The 17,032-nt window shown below is 39.8% G+C and overlaps 1 long non-coding RNA gene across 1 annotated transcript; it reads right to left on the bottom strand.

Annotated features, from left to right (window-relative positions):
- Window positions 1-6,791: 6,791 nt before the first annotated feature.
- LOC147579188 (uncharacterized) lies at window positions 6,792-16,968 on the bottom strand. The gene is made up of 2 exons (XR_015253645.1): window positions 16,656-16,968; window positions 6,792-6,978 (listed from the first exon to the last, which is right to left on the bottom strand). It is a non-coding gene; the product is annotated as an uncharacterized LOC147579188 (long non-coding RNA).
- Window positions 16,969-17,032: the final 64 nt, after the last annotated feature.

Consider the following 17,032-nt stretch of genomic DNA (forward strand, 5'->3'; position numbering starts at 1 on the left):
AGGATGCTTATTAGACATCCTGTTGGAGATGTTGAGTAAGATATGTGCTTCAGGGAATAGGGGAAAGGTCTGGGTAAGATATATACATTTGGTAGTCACCAGTATATAGATAATGTTGTTTTTTTTAAGTTTATTTATTTATTTTGAGAGACACTGGGAGCAGCGGGAGGAGCAGAGAGAGAGAGGGAGAATCCCAAACAGACTCCAAGTGGTCAGCTCAGAGCCCAATGTGGGGCTCCAACCAACGAAACTGAGATCATGACCTGAGCTAAGATCAAGAGTCAGACACTTCACCGACTGAGTCACCCAGGCACCCCTATACATAATACTTAAAGCCATGGGGCACCTGGGTGGCTCAGTCGGTTAAGTGTCCAACTTTGGCTAAAGTCATGATCTCATGGTTTGTGGGTTCGAGCCCTGCAGTGGGCTCTGTGCTGACAGCTCAGAGCCTGGAGCTGCTGCAGATTGTGTCTCCCTCTCTGTCTGCCCCTCCCCCACTCACACTCTGTCTCTCTCTCAAAAATAAACACTAAAGAAAATTAAAAAAAAAAAAAACAAACCATGAGGTTAGATGGGCATATATGTCTTCTTTTTCACTTATGTGACCATTTCTCTACATCAGCAGTCTTCACATTTTTGCTTGTGTACGACCTAATTTTTTTTTGAAAACTATGTACCTCTTCAGACATCTTTAAGTTGTATCTAAAATTGTTCAAATTTAGTTTAAATGGTTAAAAAAAGAATGTAATTTTAACATTTAAACATTTTAAATTTCAACATTTTAAAGTAAAACTTATACCATTCTGTTACATCTAATGGAATCCAAAAACATCTAAGTTGATACCTGCTATCATCTGTTTTTAAAAGATAAGAGAAAACTGGGGGGTCTGGGGGGCTCAGTCAGTTAAGCATTCGACTTCAGCTCAGGTTCATGAGTTTGAGACCCACATTGGGCTCTCCGCTGTCAGCATGCAGCCCACTGTGGATCCTCTGTTTCCCTCTCTCTCTGCCCTGCCTCTGCTCCCGCCTCTCAAAATAAATAAATAAACTTAAAATAAAGTAACATATAAGATAAAACTGAGTTTCCAATAATGTGGTGGACTAGATATTTTGATGTGCCTTCCAATAAAAACTAAAAATGCTAGATAAAATGATAAAACCATTTTCTTAAAAGTTTCAAAAAGCTGGTAAGATAGGAATCCTTAAGGAATCCTTAAGCCCGGGGGAAATGGAACTCTAATGTCATTTTTTTCTACAGGCTTTTAAGTGTTAGAATGGAATGTAAAGCCTAGGGTTTCCCAAAAGAAGAAGTATAATAAATGAAGCACCTGTTTAAAAAAAGAAAAAGAAAAAAGAAAAATTTGGAACTCCAAAGGACTAAACCCTTAGTGCAAGGGTGAGTCAGAATTAAATCTACTCCAAGCTCCTCTTCCAGAGAGTTGCAATGAAAATTGCCTTGATGTGAGCAGGAAAAAGAGGAAAAACAAACAGACAAGAATACCTATGTCCAAAACAACCAGTTCTTACATGAATTTGCAACTCTAATCCACATAACTTGGATATTCCAAAAGCCCTAAGGCTATAAATTTAGTTTAAAGTCATCCTAGATAGGTAGTGCCCTCAGGCATCTGGCAGAAGAAAAAGCAAATCTTTATTTTAGGCATCAAAACATTTCATCCTCAAAATCTAATTTTCCAGAGTATGGAGGTTCCTCAAAATGTTAAAAATAGAACTAACCTATGATCCAGTAATTACACTACTAGGTATTTACCCCCAAAATACAAAGACACTAATTCAGAGGGATACATGCACCCCTATTTTTATTGCACCATTATTTACAACAGCTGAATTATGGAAGCAGCCCAAGTGTCCATCAATAGATGAATGGATAAAGAAGATGTGGCATACACATACAGTGGAATATTATTTAGCCATAAAAAATAATGAAGTCTTGCCATTTGCAACGACATGGATGGAGCTAGACAGTATAATGCTAAGCAAAGTAAGTCAGTCAGAGAAAGACAAATACCATATGGTTTCACTTATATGTGGAATTTAAGAAACAAAACAAATGAGCAAAGGGGAAAAAAGAGAGAGAGAGGCAAATCAAGAAACCGTACTTCTAGCAAATTATTGAAACTGAGAGAAAGGGTCATGGGAACCCCTGAGTTTATAGCTGGTGGGTGTAAGTATAGGTGGCACATTGGGACTTGCGACTGGGCCCTTAAGTGGGGGCAGTCTTTTGTGATTGAGCCCTTCACTGGTGGGGTCTGCACTAACTGCACATAGTGTCAGAACTGAATCGGATGCTAAACACCCAGGTGGTATCAGAGAATTAAAAACTGGGGTGGAGGGGCGCCTCAGTGGCTCAGACAGTTAAATGTTCAACTCTTGATCTTGTCTCAGGTCTTGATCTCAGGGTTATGAGTTCAAGCCCTGTGTTGGGCTCCATGCTGAGCATGGAGCCTACTTAAAAACAAAAATTGGTGTGTTAAACACCATGTGTTTGCTGTCAGAAAGAATCTTACAGAATGACTATATATACAAAAATTCCAAAAAAGAATACCTATCAATTATTAGAATTTTTTTTATTATTTTAGAGAGAGAGTGGGGGGGGGGGGAGAGGTACAGGGAGAGAATGAGAATCTTTTTATTTTTAATTAAAAAAAAATTGTTTTAAGTTTATTTATTTTGAGAGAGAGGGAGAGAGCACAAGTGGTGGAGAGGCAGAGAGAGAGGGGGAGAGAGAACCCCAACCAGGCTCTGCACTTTTGGTACAAAGCCCAGTGCAGGGCTCGAGCCCATGAACCGTGAGATCATGACCTGAGCTAAGATTAAGAGCGGTAGGCCACTTAACTGACTGAGCCACCCAGGTGCCCCTGTATTATTGTGGTTATTCAAGTATTATTCATTGCTGAAGCAAATACACTAAAACCTTGGTTTGCAAGCATAATTCATTTCGGAAACATGCATGTAATCCAAAGCACTCGTATATCAAAGAGAATTTCAAAAACCATTGGCTCAGTTGTAATCATGTGACATTTGGCGTCACATACTACTCATATTACAAGACACCACTTGTTTATCAAGTTAAAATTTATTAGAAATGTTTGCTCGTCTTGCAGAACACTCGCAGAACAAGTTATTCGCAGTCCAAGGTTTTACTGTAGTCCACTATAACGATACTTCCTTTCTCATACAAACTTTTATTTTTCCTGAATCTCATAACTGCCTCAATCTTTGCTTGATGTTTCATATAAGACTTTCCAAATGCTCCTACCTCTCTGCCAATAGCCTGAGTAGTATTAATTAATTAATTAATTAATTAATTAGAAATTAGCCCATCAACCCAGTCAAAGGAGGGACACGGAGACTCGGAGCACAGTGAAGAGAGGTTTTAATCAACGTTGTTCCAAGCCTGGGTGTCTGACAGGCAGGCACACTCAGGGCAGTCGACAATTTATCTCCTAGTATGCAAGTTCCTCCCCTGGTTCCTCATTAGCTGAGTACTACAGAGGTTATAGCCTTACCCAGATGTTGCCTGTGCCCATGTAAGACAAAAAGTAGTCTGATTGGAACAAATATACATTTCCTGAGGTGACACAGTCTTTCAGTCCCTTCTCCCTTTGTTCTTTGGTGTGTGCTCATTGCAAAGCCTGAGAAAATAAGCCCACAAAAGGGAGAGGGGAAGAAGAACCAGGAAGTGAAGTGACTAAGGGTTTGGGACTCCATGGTGGTGGGCGGGTGGGGGGGGGGAGGGGGGTGCAGTGTTCATACATATTTCCAATAGGTTGTAAACCTATGGTTAATTAGACAGCACAGTTTTTATTCGGTATTTCTTCCTTATTTCTCACATTCACCACTTCCTGTCTGTTGGTTGAATCCTTCTTTTTGGAGAATGATTTTTTTTCCATCATCATGCATTCTTCACAATTCTATGGATCCTGGCATGATCTTTAAACACGAAGTCCTGCTATACTGGCCCTTGTTATCTACAAAGCCTTAACAAAACCTAGTTCTTCCAAAGAAAGGCCTTGCTTTCAAATATTCATTAAATAAATTATGATACATCCATAACAACAGACTACTTTGACGAGAGAAAAACTCTCTAAAGGCCTGATACACAAGGGAAGCCATTTTAGATTTCTTTCTAAGTCAGCATGACTGTACATAAACTTTGTTCAAACCAAAAGCCTGATTTATGGCCTGCCACGCATGCATTGTACCTCTGCTTCATGAACGAGTAGCCTAAAGGAAAATCATCTTGTCCTTGAGATAACCATCAATGCTGCTACTCCCTGCATTCTTTTATGATAAAACTCATGATTACTGCCTATATGCAGACTTATAATCCTTTGAGCTTTCATAAGATGAAAAAAAGTATATAACCCTATAAAAATTGCTCATTCTTGGAACAGTTTCTTCCCCATGAAGATCATGTTTCCAAGGCATCTGTACTAACGTGGGCTCGAATAAAACTTTCTTCACTTTTTGAAATTCTAAAAGGCTAGGGGCCCCTGGGTGGCTTAGTCAGTTGAGTGTCGAACTTCAGCTCAAGTCATGATATCACGGCCCTTGGGCTTGAGCCCTGCATTGGGCTCTGTGCTGACAGCTCAGAGCCTAGAGCCTGCTTTTGGATTCTGTATCTCCCTCCTTCTCTGCCACCCTCTTGCTTGTTCTCTCTCTCTCTCTCTCTCTCAAAAATAAACATTAAAAAAATTAAAAAAAAAGAAGAAATTCTAAAAGGCTTGTTCATTTTGGATTGACACCCTATAGACGGAATAGAAAATAAAACTAATGAAGATGCTTTCTAGGAGTTGTTGATATGGAAAGATATCCAGAATATACTGACAAGTGAAAAAGCAAGGTGTAAAACAGCATGCACTATAGCTTGCTACCCTTTTGTGCATAAAAAAGGAGTTAAATAGGGGTGCCTCGGTGGCTCAGTTGGTTGAGTATCCAGCTTTGGCTCAGGTCATGATCTTTCATTTGTGGGTTCGAGCCCTGCGTTGGGCTCTGTGCTAACTGCTCAGAGCCTGGAGCCTGCTTTGGATTCTGTGTCTCCCTCTCTCTCTGCCTCTCCCCTGCTTGCACTCTTTCTCTATTTCTCAAAAAATAAAATGAAACATGAAAAAAAGGCGAAATAAGAATAGGTCAATATTTGTTTATATTTTCATGAAGAAATATTGACAGAATTCACAACAAACACAAATGCTTATCTATAGGGCTAGTGGGGAGGAATGGGATGAATGAGCACAGACTTGTGTATTAGCCAAGGCTGTCCAGAGGGGAACCAATAGGATCTGTCTACCTACCTACCTACCTATCTACCCATCCATCCATCCATCCATCCATCCATCCATCCACCCATCCATTGAGATTATAAAGTATTGGCTCACATGATTATTGAGGCTGAGAAGCCCCACTGTCTATCATCCACAAACTAGAGACCTAGAAAAGACAGGCATGTAACTCAAAGGTTGGAGAGCTAATGGTGTAGATTCCTGTCTGGATCTGAAGTCTGAGAATCAGGAACACTGAGGACAGAAGATTGATGTCTCAGCTCATGTAGTCAGGGAGAGAATAAATTTAAACTTCCTGTGTCTTTTTGTTCTATTCAGGCCCTCAACACTTTTTTGTTTTTGTTTTTGTTTTTGTTTTGTTTTTTAAGTAAACTCTACAGCCAAGTAGGGCTCAAACTCATTACTCAGAGATTGAGTCCCATGCTCTATTGACTAAGCCAGCCAGGTGCCCCAGGCCCTCAATGCTTTGAATGACATCCATTCCCATTGGAGAGGGCCATCTGCTTTATTCAGTCCACCAATTCAAATGCTAATATCTTCTGGAAATACTTTACAGACACACCCAGAAATAACATTTAACCAGCTATCAGAGATCACAGGGTGGAAGCAAAACTTCTCAATGTACATTGGCTTATCTCTTCAACTTTTGAACCATGAGAACTTTTAACTAGTCTATTGTTTTGGTTTTTTTTTACATTAAAAAAAAAATCCATTCAGATATTCAATTATCTTTTCAGTGGCTAACATCTACTTTGTCTTCTATTTCACAAATGGTGATCCAGCAGTTTCAGCAAAACACCAATCCTGGATAAATCCAATTCTCCACCTATTTCATACCTCATCTGAGCAGCTGGTCCTGACTGGAAAAAAACTACCAGGATGACTGATAATCATTTTGTATTTACAACCACAAATGTTTGAAAAATCTACTATGCCTTCAACAATACTTGGAAATTTTACTACATTTCCCTAGTTAATTTACTCTCCCACTCTCAGAGATGACTATTTTATACATTTGCTCTCCTCAAAACTCCCACATTCTCTCCCCAATCCTCACGTTTAGTCAGTGACCCTCCCCTTCCCATTTCACTGAAAAAACAGAAAATAAAAAAATTTAAAAATAAATGCAGAAGAGGAGTGCCTGGGTGGCTCAGTCGGTTAAGCGTCCAACTTTGGCTCAGGTCATGATCTTGTGGTTCATGGGTTCGAGCCCCACATCAGGCTCTGTGCTGACAGCTCAGAGCCTGGAGCCTACTTCAGATTCTGTGTCTCCCTCTCTCTCCACCCTCCCCTGTTCATGCTTTGTGTCTTTGTCCCTCAGAAATAAAATAAACATTAAAAAAATTAAAAACAAAATAAAAATAAAGAAAGAAAAATAAATACAGAAGAAAAATTCCACAAGATCCCACCACATCAGTTGTAACTTTAATCAGCCTCAAATAACAGACACACACATCCCAGGAAAATGAAAAAAGGGAAAAAGATCAGTGTGACTTAAACAAATTGTTTTATTTTCTCCCATAACGAAAAGTCCAGAGGTAGGCAATCCTGGGCTGGTTTGGCAGCTCCAGAATGTCATCAGGGACCTAGATTCTAGCTTCCTCCATCCTTAGCAATGGTTTAGGATCACTTTATTGTTGTAAGATGGTTGAACTTCAATTATCATGTCCACATTCTAAGCAAAAAAAAAAAAAAAAGAGAGAGAGAGAGAGAGAAAGAAAGGGCTAAAAACATATACCAGCTCAGAAGCCCCACAAAATAACTTCCACTAACAATTCACCAGAACTTAGTCACATAGACATCCCTTGTGTATTTGAAACAGAAACTTGGCACCTAGCTCCCAACAAAATCAGGGTTCTGCTGTGATTAAGAAACAGGGAGAGAATAAGGAGAAATTCCCTGTTTTGCTATTTCACTGGGGTGGGAAGAAAAAAGAAGCCACCAAAAGAAAAATTCCAGTGTTCCCATCACCAAATCTAACTGCCAATCTGAACCTGTACTCATACTCTGCTTCCTCCTATGTGTCAGTGGAAAAACTATCATGCTCCTCTCCAAGGTTAACCCCTTCAGTGGCACACTGGATCCCTTCCCATTTCACTAGTCTAAAACTTTGCTCCTTAACTGATCCCCCCTTTTCCTCACATCATCAATTTCCCCCTCTTTTATTTCTTCTCACTAGCAAACACACATGTTAAACTATCTCCCATCTTTAAAAAAAATCTTTCCTTTATTGAACATCCCTATCCAGCTATCCCAGCTACCCTCCTTAACTCCCTTAAAGCAAAATTCCTCAAAAGAGGTTTTTATCCCATTTTCTCCACTTCCTCACCTTGCATTCTCTCTCAAACCCACCCCCATCAAGCCCTTCATTCATGCCTACTGATGCCACTCTTGCCCAGGTCACAGGTGACATCCACACTGCCAAATCTATTAGCCAACTCTCTGACCTTATCTTACCTGACTTCCCAAAAGAATTTGACATAGTTTGCACTCTCCTGCTTGAAACACTTTCTTCATTTGGTTTCCAGAACACCACACTCTTCATGTTTTTCTTCCTACACCACTGGCTGATCTTTCTCACTTTTGACTACAGGATCTTCTTCCTCATTTTTAAAAAAATTTTTTTTTAACGTTTATTTATTTTTGAGACAGAGAGAGACAGAGCATGAACGGGGGAGGGTCACAGAGAGAGGGAGACACAGAATCTGAAACAGGCTCCAGGCTCTGAGCTGTCAGCACAGAGCCCGACGCGGGGCTCGAACCCACCGACCGCGAGATCGTGACCTGAGCCGAAGTCGGGCGCTTAACCAACCAAGCCACCCAGGCGCCCCCCTCATTTTTAAAACCTTAAGGGCTCCAGGGTTCAATCTTGGGTCCTTTTTTATTTTTTTTAATGTTTATATATTTATTTTGAGAGAGAGACTGAGAGAGAGAGAGAGAGAGAGTGAGCAGGAGAGGGGCAGAAAGAGAAGAAGAGAGAGAATCCCAAGCAGGCTTCACATTGTCAGCGCAGAGCCCAACTCAGGGCTCATCTCACAAACTGTGAGATCATGACCTGAGCCAAAATCAAGAGTCAGATGCTTAACCGACTGAGCCACCCAGGCACCCCTTTGGTCCTCTTTTAATCTACACTTTCTTCCTAGGTGATGTCACCCAGTTTCCATGCTGATGACTCCTAAATTTACTTCCAGTGTGACTTCTCTGCACCTTAGCCTACTGCCTAATCACCATTTCTACCTAGATAACTAATACCTACATCTCCAACTTAACATATCCAAAACTGAACTTCTGATTCCCTCCATTTCTTGATCCCTGTTCCTCCTTCAGTATTCCCCATTGTTGCTTGGGCCAGAAACCGTAGGATCATGTTTGACTCCTCTCTTTCTTTCTCACTCTACATTCCATGCATTAATAAATCCTACCAGTACTACCTTCAAAATATATCCATACACTGACCCCATTTTACCACCTCCACCACTGGTGCACCCTGGTCCAAGTAACTATCACCTCTTACTTGCATTACTGTTATTCTCTTCCAACTCATACTCCTTATTCCACTCTTAAACTCCTATAGTTTATTCTCATAACAGCCAGAAAATTCCTTTTAAAGTCTAAAATAGAATATGCCACAGCTTTGCTCAAAACTATGTAATGGCTTCCCTTATTTTTGGAATAAAACATAGTCTTTCCATGGCTAATAGGAAGACACTTGCATGATCTAGGCACTGGCTACTTCTTAGATCTTATTTCATAATACTCTCCCCCTCACTTCCTCTGCTCATATCTCACTGACTTTATTGATATTGCTTTAAAAAGACATACAAGCTCAACTTCAAGCTTTACACTTGATGTTCATCTGCATGAAATGCCCATTCTATCACCTAATTCAGACCTTTGTTCAAATAACTACCTCCTCAGAGAGGCCTTCTCAGATCGCTTTATCTAAAATAGCATTCTTCTTAACTTTAATCTCTTTTCACTTTATTTTTCCTCATAGCACTCATTAGTACTTGACATTATATTTCACATCTCTGTGCTACATATTTATTTTCTTTCTTCTTCACTAAAATATAAATTCCATGAGGGGGGAAGAACATATTTTGTTCATTGTTGTATCTACCCAACATTTAAAAGGAGTACTTGAGTGGTAAGCTCTCAATAAATATTTGTCCAGTAAATAAATAAAAGAAGTCATATTATTTTTCTCTGTATGTATATATATATATATATAACATATATATGTTATGTATATTATATATAACATATATATATGTTATGTATATGTATATATATATATATATATATATATATATATACACACACACATATATATATATATTGAGCACTTTGTAGTCTTTACCCTACTTAACTTCCCTACAGCATTTGGTATTGTACCACTTCTTCTGGAAACCATTTCTTTCCTTGGCCTGTGAGACCTCCAGTTCTACTTCCCCAATCATTCCTTCTCAGACTCCTTTTATAGGTTCCTTTTCTCTACTTTGAATAAGGCCATTCTTCAGTTCCCTACTAAAGCCAAGTTCTCTACTAAGGCTACTCCTCTCCTGGCTCTATATATTTCCCAAGTGGTCTTATCCATCTCCATGGTTTAATTACCATCTTTATGCTGAAGACTCTCAAATCTGTATCTCTCTCCTCTCTCCATATCTGCATATATGACTAATGGACATCTCCAGGTATACGTACCACAGACACTTAAACCTCAAAACAAGACAAAAGCTGAATTGTTAGCTTCTCCTGTGTCCCTTCTTCAGTTCACATCCACTTCCTTCTTCAGTGTTCTGATCTCAGTGAAAAACACTACCATTCAATCAGTTATTTAAACCCAAAACCTAAAAATTAACCTCCATTCCTCAGTTTCCTTCAAACCCTGTATCCAGTCAACTACCAAGTCTGGCATTCAACAACAAATGACAAATTAGGCACTTAGTATAATAATAAATCTGGAGGTAGGTGGTTTTAAGGTTGGCTTAGCAGCTTCACAGTGCCAGAGCACTGAATTGGCATCTGTCTTTTTTTTTTTAAACAAATAAATGATTTTTAATGTTTATTTATTTATCTTGAGAGAGAGAGATAGAGAACGAGCAGTGGAGGGGCAGAGAGAGATGGAGACAGAGAATGCCAAGCAGGCTCAGCACTGTCAGCACAGAGCCTGATGCAGGGCTCAAACCACAAACTGTGAGATCATGACCTGAGCCAAAAACAAGAGTTAGACGCTTAACCAACTGAGCCACCCAGGCACACCTCTCTGATTGTCTTTATATTAAGACCCTGAAAGTCTTAAATTGGCTGCAGGCATTACACCTTCATAGGACATTTCCAAAAACAGAAAGCAAAGGGAAGACCAGAAAAAAAAGGGCTTTTCTCAAGGGTGCAATCTCTTTTGATCAGGGGGAAAACTATAGTTGGGGCACAGGGGTGCAAGAGCACCTGGCTCTGGGAGTCCCAAACAGATAAGGTTCAACTACTCGCCACTGACAAAACCCAAAGACAGAGAAACGAGTGGTGGTGAAAGAAGAAAGGAATTTACCTCATTGAGGGCAACACTGGGAAGACAACAGCAGACCAACATCTTAAAGACTGTCTCCAAAGTGTTGAAAATACTTCCAGGTATATATAAGGAAAATGTGGAGCAAAGGTTGGTGGGTACGTGCAGGTAGGCAATGAAGGTTAAACCGATCATTGTCTTAGGGTCAGTCACCAGGGGTCCTGCTGGCTCAGGGCAGTGCTTATTGCTCAAAGGGGTAGTTTTGGTTCCCATGGGGGATGCTTTGCCCGCAGGGTCTTTTGCCTGAGTTAAGAGATAAGTTTGATGGGCACCTGGCAGCTCAGTCCATAGAGCCTGCGACTTGATCTCAGGATTGTAAATTTGAACCCCATGTTGGGTATAGAGATCACTTAAAAAATAAAATCTTAAAAAAAGAGAGAGACACAAAAACCCATAAAATACCTAGGAATAAATCTAACCAAAGAGGTGAAAAGTCTATACACTGAAAACTATAGAAAGCTTATGAAAGAAATTGAAGACACACACACAAAAAAAGGAAAAATATTCCATGCACCTGGATAGGAAGAACAAATATTGTTAAAATGTCAATACTACCCAAAGCAATCTACATATTCAATGCAATCCCTATCGAAATAACACCAGCATTCTTCACAGAGCTAGAACAAATAATCCTAAAATCTGTATGGAACCAGAAAAGACCCTGAATAGCCAAAGCAATCTTGAAAAAGAAAACCAAAGTAGAAGGCATCACAGTCCCAGACTTCAAGCTGTACTACAAAGCTGTAATCATCAAGACAGTGTGGTACTGGCACAAAAACAGACACTCAGATCAATGGAACAGAATAGAAAACCCAGAAATGGACCCACAAACATATGGCCAACTAATCTTTGACAAAACAGGAAAGAATATCCAATGGAATAAAGACAGTCTCTTCAGCAAGTGGTGCTGGGAAAACTGGACAGCAACATGCAGAATGAACCTGGACCACTTTCTTACACCATACACAAAAATAAACTCAAAATGGATGAAAGACCTAAATGTAAGACAGGAAGCCATCAAAATCCTCAAGGAGAAAGCAGGCAAAAACCTCTTTGACCTTGGCCACAGCAACTTCTTACTCAACACGTCTCTGGAGGCAAGGGAAACAAAAGCAAAAATGAACCATTGGGACCTCATCAAAATAAAAAGCTTCTGCACAGTGAAGGAAACAATCAGGAAAGGAAAGAATCAGGAAGGAAAACTAAAAGGCAACTGACAGAATGGGAGAAGATATTTGCAAACGATATATCAGATAAAGGGTTAGTATCCAAAATCTATAAAGAACTTATCAAACTCAACACCCAAAAAACAAATAATCCAGTGAAGAAATGGGCAAAAGACATGGACACTTCTCCAAAGAAGACATCTAGATGGCCAACCGATACATGAAAAAATGCTCAACATCACTCATCATCAGGGAAATACAAATCAAAACCACAATGAGATACCACCTCACACCTGTCAGAATGGCTAAATTAGCTACTCAGGCAACAATAGATGTTGGCGAGAATGCAGAGAAAGAGGATCTCTTTTGCACTGCTGATGGGAATGCAAGCTGGTACAGCCACTCTGGAAAACGGTATGGAGGTTCCTCAAAACATTAAAAATAGAACTACCCTATGACCCAGGAATTGCACTACTAAGTATTTATCCAAGGGATACAGGTATGCTGTTTCAAAGGGACACATGCACCCCAATGTTTATAGCAGCACTATCAACAATAGCCAAAGTATGGAAAGAGCCCAATGTCCATTGATGGATGGATGGATAAAGAAAATGTGGTATGTATATACAATGGAGTATTACTCGGCAATCAAAAAGAATTAAATCTTGCCACTTGCCACTACACGGATGGAACTAGAGGGTATTATGCTAAGTGAAATTAATCAGAGAAAGACAAATATCATATGACTTCACTCATATGAGGACTTTAAGACACAGAACAGATGGCAGGGATGGAAGGGAAGCAAAACAGATGGAAGGGAAGCAAAAATAATATAGAAACAGGGAGGGGGACAAAACATAAGAGACTCCTAAATATGGAGAACAAACAGAGGGTTACTGGAGGGGTTGTAGGAGGGGAGATGGGCTAAATGGGTAAGGGGCATTAAGGAATATACTCCTGAAATTATTGTTGCACTATATGCTAACTAATTTGGATATAAATTCAAAAAATAAAATTAGAAAAAAAAAAGAGAGAGAGGTTTGTAAAAAAGAATTTAATCAATTAGAAAGTACAGACTGAGGGTTGGGGATACCTGGGTAGCTCAGTCAGGTAAGCGTCCAGCTCTTGATTTTGGTTCAGTTCATGATCTCACTGTTTGTATGAGTGATCTGCGAGTCGGGCTCTTTGCTGACAGCACAGACCCTGCTTGGGATTCTCTCTCTCTCCCTCTCTCTCTGCCCCTCCCCGACTTGTGTGTGCACTCTCTCTCCCTCTCTCTTAAAATAAATAAATAAACTTTTAAAGATCTTCCTGTTTAAAAAAAAAAAAAATTACAGAGTGAGGTCAAAATGGAGGTAGTTGAAGTGTTCTTTCAAAACCATTCAGAAATACCCTAGCCAACTTCCCTTTATGTTCCATTGGCCAGAACTGGGGTCCAATCATAAGGAGACTGAAAAAGCAAGTAAACAACTGGTAAAAGGAAATAGGGTTCCCTTGATTTGTCCCCTGGAATGGAGCACATAAATATCCTTTAAAAAGAGAGAGCGTGGGGGCGCCTGGGTGGCTTAGTCAGTTAAGCGTCGGACTTCAGCTTAGATCATGATCTCGTGGTTCGTGGATTCAAGCCCCATATCAGGCTCTGTGCTGACAGCTCAGAGCCTGGAGCCTGCTTCACATTCTGTGTCCCCTCTCTCTCTGCTCCTCCCTTGCTTGCACTCTCTCTCTCAAAAGTAAATAAACATTAAAAAATAAGAAGAAGAGGGGTGCCTGGATGGCTGAGTAGGTTAGGCATCCGACTTCAGCTCGGGTCATGATCTCACCATCTGTGAGTTTGGGCCCTGCATCGGGCTCTGTGCTGACAGCTCAGAGCCTGGAGCCTGTTTCAGATTGTCTCCCTCTCTCTCTGCCCCTCCCCCGCTCATGCTCTGTCTCTGAAAAATGAATAAACCTTAAAAAAAAAATTAATAATAAGAAGAAGAAAATAAAAAGAGAGAGAGGTTATCTTGGCAAAGAAGGATGGAAGAAGGTGGTTTTTAGAGGGGCAACAAAGATTGGCTTCCACACAAACAGACATGGAGTTTGCATGCAATTAGGGGGAAATTTTAAACAGGTAAATAAACATACAAACAAGATAATTTCAGATTCTATAAATGCTATGAAATAAGGGAATGTGATAATAAGTGATGGGAATATTATGGAAAATAAAACTGATAGAATTTACTAATGGGTTTGAATATGACAATATGAGAAAAAGATGATTCAAACTAATACTGATTCTCATTCATAAATGAAACTGGAGAAAGATAATTAAGGATCTAAAGTCATACTACCATTAACTGACAAAATTAAAATTGTGTATAGAACTATCTGAATCCAAAACCCATTTTCTTTCCCCTATACCATGGCGGGTGGGGGAGAGGGCAGGGAGAGAACACAAAATAGTATATGTAAATTTATAGCACTGTGATAAGAATAAAGGCTAAGTGTTTGAAAACAGTTGATGCTTGGTAAGTTATTGCTACTTATTTTTGTCTTTCCCTGTAGAGCTGGTTAAAGGAACAAAATATAAAGTGAACTGTTGTGTCTAAACCACAATATGGAACTATCAAAAATGTTCTGACTTCATAGAACAGTTAAAACAGTAGCAAATGGCCACAATATTAAGTAGCAAAGATGGGAGTGGCTCAAATAGCAATACAACATTTCCATTACATCAAAAACTCAAAGCAAATTGGTACAAGCCCTGAAACAGTCCAACAAAAGAAAGATCTATAATATAATCAGTTAAAATGTTAAGACAGTGGATAATACTGTTTATATCCCAGCAATAGATAACTACTATTTAGTTGCTAAATATATACAAAGTATATACATCTATATATAATACAAGTAAATAAACCTATGTAAGTTTAATATGGGTACAAAAGAAAAACAAATGTCAGCTTTTCCTTTCAGGTACTAAAGAGGTAGCAAAATATACTTAGCATTATTCAATATTTTTCTGGCATAAAGATACCAGATTAGATAATATTTAAAAGTCCTTTTTGGCTCTAAATTACTCTCTAAAAACCAAGGTATCATCAGGGACCTAAAAAAACCCCTCAAATACTTCCTCATTCACAACAGGGGAATTCACAGAAACAAGGCTAGCAAAGCTAATGACTTTAGGAAGGCATCTAGGGAAACATAGGCCCATAGGAGCAAATCTCTGCAGTGAAAGCTCTAAGGTTCTGCAGAGAGCTAGGAGAAGGGAGGTGCCTGCTTCCAAATGGCTTTCATCCAGAGCAGACAGCAAAATGGAGTTAAGCAGGGTGGTTCCCTAACATTCATTCTTCTGGGGCAAGCAAACTAATCATTTTCCATCTCCTTTAAGAATAAGTGAGACAATATTTAAATATATTCCTGTCCCTGGTAACCCAGTTTGGAAAATGTGTGTAAATTTGGATCTTGAGTTGAAAACCTTTTAAAAGGATTACAAAAAATATATATTTATTAGAAATAAAAGAAAACCTCCTTGTTTGTATTCCAGGTTCATAGAAGTGGAGATATTATATATATATTTATAAAACTAGAAATATATATGAAATCAGAAACATATACACACACATATATGTCTCATTACAAACTACACACACATATTAATAGTGTAAATTTGTTATTTGATATGAAGGGTGAAGGCTTTACCAAATCTGAGTAAAGTAATAACTGAATTTGAGCTATGATTTGTTACTGTTTTATGTTTACTTTTTGTTACTAACATATCACTGCAAGGATATCTTGAATAGTGTAACAGCACTAGGTTTCTGCTAGAGCCATTTTAAAGCCACACTTTATCCTAACTAACCACTTTATGCATTTACAAGGGTTAGCAATATATAGTTTATGGTCTTGTAATAGATTCTCCTGAAAGGCACGGGCGAGGTCTGGGGAGGGGGGGGGAGGAGGTACCCACTATTATCTGGGGCTCCAAGCAGTGCGCCATAACCAACTGATCTATCTTGACATAACAGAAAGTATTTATTATTATATAGAGTTTTACAAAGCTCTAAATATAACACAAGGATTCCCTACTTCCTAATATCCTTCGGTGTCAAACAATTTCCTCTCTACCCAAATTTCTGTCCTCACTACTCCCATTCAGCTACCAAATGTGAAATGTACCTTTGTGGGGTTTTTCTGTTGTTGTTGTTGTTGTTGTTTAAGATTTTATTTTTAAGAATCTCTACACCCAACTTGGGGCTCAAACTCACCACCCCGAGATCTGGAGTCACAGGCTCTAGCGACTGAGCTAGTCAGGTGCCTGTGAAATGTATCTTTGAATATCCTCCCATTTTAAAAGCCCCTACGACTGTTCCATAAAGTTGTTGGTTTAGGTCTAAAAATGGGGCCTAGTAAGTCCTTTTAACAGCCTCGATGTTCATTGCTTCGGTACTACTTTTTGAATGACTGAAATACTTTTGCTTCCAAAGTCTTGCACCTTACTTTAACGAACAAGTCATTACAATAAACCAAATAAAACTAGTCTGTTTTCTAAACCTTGCATCCTCCACATTACCAGGTAAGTAAAGAATGCACTGCCTGCCTTTAAAGGAACTGAGAAAAGAAAAAGGCAAAACTCACTGACAGATTGTGGCAACATGAAAATAATCAGCTGAGCTAGCCGGACCAGAAGTTTCTGCATTTCATGGTGCTTCATCTTTAAAACTGTATGGACTTCTTAAGTCTTAGGGTTCGTCCATATTAAGGCAAGCCTCCTTTCCCGTTCCCACGTTGGCTGGTTTCGGAACCTGCGCCCGCCGCCGCCCCCCGCCCAGGCCCTGGCAGCCATGCGCCAAAGACTGCAGCACCCGAGCTCGCTGTCCGCAGGCGCGGCGGACCCCGCCCAGCAAGCCCAGAGCTGGGAGGGGGCTCCGGTCCAAGAAGCCCGCCTCTGCGGCGGCCGAGCCGGGCGCCGAGTGGGCGCGACGGGCCGGGGGAGGGGCCCGCGGCAGTGGCAC

Source organism: Puma concolor, chromosome B4, assembly GCF_028749965.1.
Source record: "Puma concolor isolate L17-30 chromosome B4, mPumCon1.1.hap2, whole genome shotgun sequence".
Taxonomy (NCBI): Eukaryota; Metazoa; Chordata; class Mammalia; order Carnivora; family Felidae; genus Puma; species Puma concolor.